The following is a 3959-nucleotide window of genomic DNA, read 5'->3' as shown; positions in this document are numbered from 1 at the left end:
TATGTGCTAGAAATGAAATTCAGTGCGGATTGGATGACAGGCACCCTAGGCACCCAGGATCGGCTTTAGTTTCACGTGTATCTCTTAAGCCGGCAGAGAAAATCCACCTGATATGCGCTCCACACAATTGAATAGAGACGCCAGTTGATTTTCTATGGGAATTGCAGAAATGACTTCTAAGCCTCAAAATAATGACTTTTTTTCCTAAGGTGGTAGGAATGAAACTCAGTGCGGGCTGGATGGGGTCCCCCCTGGGCACCGCAGACCTAAGCTTGTTTAACTCCTACCTCTTAAAGGGACCGAGAAAAAATGACCTTTTCTGCACTCCAATGTAAGTCAATGGGGCGATTTTTTGGCTATGTGCTAGAAATGAAATTCAGTGCGGATTGGATGACAGGCACCCTAGGCACCCAGGATCGGCTTTAGTTTCACGTGTATCTCTTAAGCCGGCAGAGAAAACCCACCTGATATGCGCTCCACACAATTGAATAGAGACGCCAGTTGATTTTCTATGGGAATTGCAGAAATGACTTCTAAGCCTCAAAATAATGACTTTTTTTCCTAAGGTGGTAGGAATGAAACTCAGTGCGGGCTGGATGGGGTCCCCCCTGGGCACCGCAGACCTAAGCTTGTTTAACTCCTACCTCTTAAAGGGACCGAGAAAAAATGACCTTTTCTGCACTCCAATGTAAGTCAATGGGGCGATTTTTTGGCTATGTGCTAGAAATGAAATTCAGTGCGGATTGGATGACAGGCACCCTAGGCACCCAGGATCGGCTTTAGTTTCACGTGTATCTCTTAAGCCGGCAGAGAAAACCCACCTGATATGCGCTCCACACAATTGAATTAGAGACGCCGTTGATTTTCTATGGGAATTGCAGAAATGACTTCTAAGCCTCAAAATAATGACTTTTTTTCCTAAGGTGGTAGGAATGAAACTCAGTGCGGGCTGGATGGGGTCCCCCCTGGGCACCGCAGACCTAAGCTTGTTTAACTCCTACCTCTTAAAGGGACCGAGAAAAAATGACCTTTTCTGCACTCCAATGTAAGTCAATGGGGCGATTTTTTGGCTATGTGCTAGAAATGAAATTCAGTGCGGATTGGATGACAGGCACCCTAGGCACCCAGGATCGGCTTTAGTTTCACGTGTATCTCTTAAGCCGGCAGAGAAAATCCACCTGATATGCGCTCCACACAATTGAATAGAGACGCCATTGATTTTCTATGGGAATTGCAGAAATGACTTCTAAGCCTCAAAATAATGACTTTTTTTCCTAAGGTGGTAGGAATGAAACTCAGTGCGGGCTGGATGGGGTCCCCCCTGGGCACCGCAGACCTAAGCTTGTTTAACTCCTACCTCTTAAAGGGACCGAGAAAAAATGACCTTTTCTGCACTCCAATGTAAGTCAATGGGGCGATTTTTTGGCTATGTGCTAGAAATGAAATTCAGTGCGGATTGGATGACAGGCACCCTAGGCACCCAGGATCGGCTTTAGTTTCACGTGTATCTCTTAAGCCGGCAGAGAAAATCCACCTGATATGCGCTCCACACAATTGAATAGAGACGCCGTTGATTTTCTATGGGAATTGCAGAAATGACTTCTAAGCCTCAAAATAATGACTTTTTTTCCTAAGGTGGTAGGAATGAAACTCAGTGTGGGCTGGATGGGGTCCCCCCTGGGCACCGCAGACCTAAGCTTGTTTAACTCCTACCTCTTAAAGGGACCGAGAAAAAATGACCTTTTCTGCACTCCAATGTAAGTCAATGGGGCGATTTTTTGGCTATGTGCTAGAAATGAAATTCAGTGCGGATTGGATGACAGGCACCTAGGCACCCAGGATCGGCTTTAGTTTCACGTGTATCTCTTAAGCCGGCAGAGAAAACCCACCTGATATGCGCTCCACACAATTGAATTAGAGACGCCGTTGATTTTCTATGGGAATTGCAGAAATGACTTCTAAGCCTCAAACTAATGACTTTTTTTTCCTAAGGTGGTAGGAATGAACTCAGTGCTGGGCTGGATGGGGTCCCCCTGGGCACCGCAGACCTAAGCTTGTTTAACTCCTACCTCTTAAAGGGACCGAGAAAAAATGACCTTTTCTGCACTCCAATGTAAGTCAATGGGGCGATTTTTTGGCTATGTGCTAGAAATGAAATTCAGTGCGGATTGGATGACAGGCACCCTAGGCACCCAGGATCGGCTTTAGTTTCACGTGTATCTCTTAAGCCGGCAGAGAAAATCCACCTGATATGCGCTCCACACAATTGAATAGAGACGCCATTGATTTTCTATGGGAATTGCAGAAATGACTTCTAAGCCTCAAAATAATGACTTTTTTTCCTAAGGTGGTAGGAATGAAACTCAGTGTGGGCTGGATGGGGTCCCCCCTGGGCACCGCAGACCTAAGCTTGTTTAACTCCTACCTCTTAAAGGGACCGAGAAAAAATGACCTTTTCTGCACTCCAATGTAAGTCAATGGGGCGATTTTTTGGCTATGTGCTAGAAATGAAATTCAGTGCGGATTGGATGACAGGCACCCTAGGCACCCAGGATCGGCTTTAGTTTCACGTGTATCTCTTAAGCCGGCAGAGAAAATCCACCTGATATGCGCTCCACACAATTGAATAGAGACGCCATTGATTTTCTATGGGAATTGCAGAAATGACTTCTAAGCCTCAAAATAATGACTTTTTTTCCTAAGGTGGTAGGAATGAAAAGAAGGGTGGGGTCAAAAATGGGACCTCGGTAATTTCCCTTAGAGCTACACAGAAAAAGGGCGAGCCCAGGGGGAGTCATCCAGCCCGCACTGAGTTTCATTCCTAAAAGATTGGAAAAAAAGTCATATTTTGAGGCCTAGAGTCAACTCTCCAATTCCGGCAGACAAATCAACGGCGACTCCAACATTGTGCTGGAGCGAATCAGGTTGGAGCAAACACTGCTAGGCAAAGTGAAAAAAAAAACTCAAGAAACAAGGGTGTTAGTGCAAATCACAATTGTCTCTTCTTCAGAAGAAAAAAACTCGTTGGGTGCTTGATTGGTCATGCAGAAAATGGTCATTTTTGGCATAAGCCTAAGCAGTCGCTTCTGCTTGCACTCGGATCCCAGAAAACCCATGGTGCCCGCCTAGGACTTCAAGAACGTGATTTTCTATGGGTGCAGAAATGATTTCTAAGCTTATAATGATTTTTTCCTAAGGTGGTAGGAATGAAAATCAGTGCGGGTTGGATTCCCAATTGGGCACCGCAAATCAAGCGTGTTTATTCAATTCTGTGGGCGATATCAAATGGTTTTCTCTGCCGGCTTAAGAGATACACGTGAAACTAAAGCCGATCCTGGGTGCCTAGGGTGCCTGTCATCCAATCCGCACTGAATTTCATTTCTAGCACATAGCCAAAAAATCGCCCCATTGACTTACATTGGAGTGCAGAAAAGGTCATTTTTTCTCGGTCCCTTTAAGAGGTAGGAGTTAAACAAGCTTAGGTCTGCGGTGCCCAGGGGGGACCCCATCCAGCCCACACTGAGTTTCATTCCTACCACCTTAGGAAAAAAAGTCATTATTTTGAGGCTTAGAAGTCATTTCTGCAATTCCCATAGAAAATCAACGGCGTCTCTATTCAATTGTGTGGAGCGCATATCAGGTGGGTTTTCTCTGCCGGCTTAAGAGATACACGTGAAACTAAAGCCGATCCTGGGTGCCTAGGGTGCCTGTCATCCAATCCGCACTGAATTTCATTTCTAGCACATAGCCAAAAAATCGCCCCATTGACTTACATTGGAGTGCAGAAAAGGTCATTTTTTCTCGGTCCCTTTAAGAGGTAGGAGTTAAACAAGCTTAGGTCTGCGGTGCCCAGGGGGGACCCCATCCAGCCCGCACTGAGTTTCATTCCTACCACCTTAGGAAAAAAAGTCATTATTTTGAGGCTTAGAAGTCATTTCTGCAATTCCCATAGAAAATCA

Source organism: Dendropsophus ebraccatus, unplaced genomic scaffold (genome assembly GCF_027789765.1).
Source record: "Dendropsophus ebraccatus isolate aDenEbr1 unplaced genomic scaffold, aDenEbr1.pat pat_scaffold_264_ctg1, whole genome shotgun sequence".
Taxonomy (NCBI): Eukaryota; Metazoa; Chordata; class Amphibia; order Anura; family Hylidae; genus Dendropsophus; species Dendropsophus ebraccatus.
Note: the sequence above shows the minus strand (reverse complement) of the source record.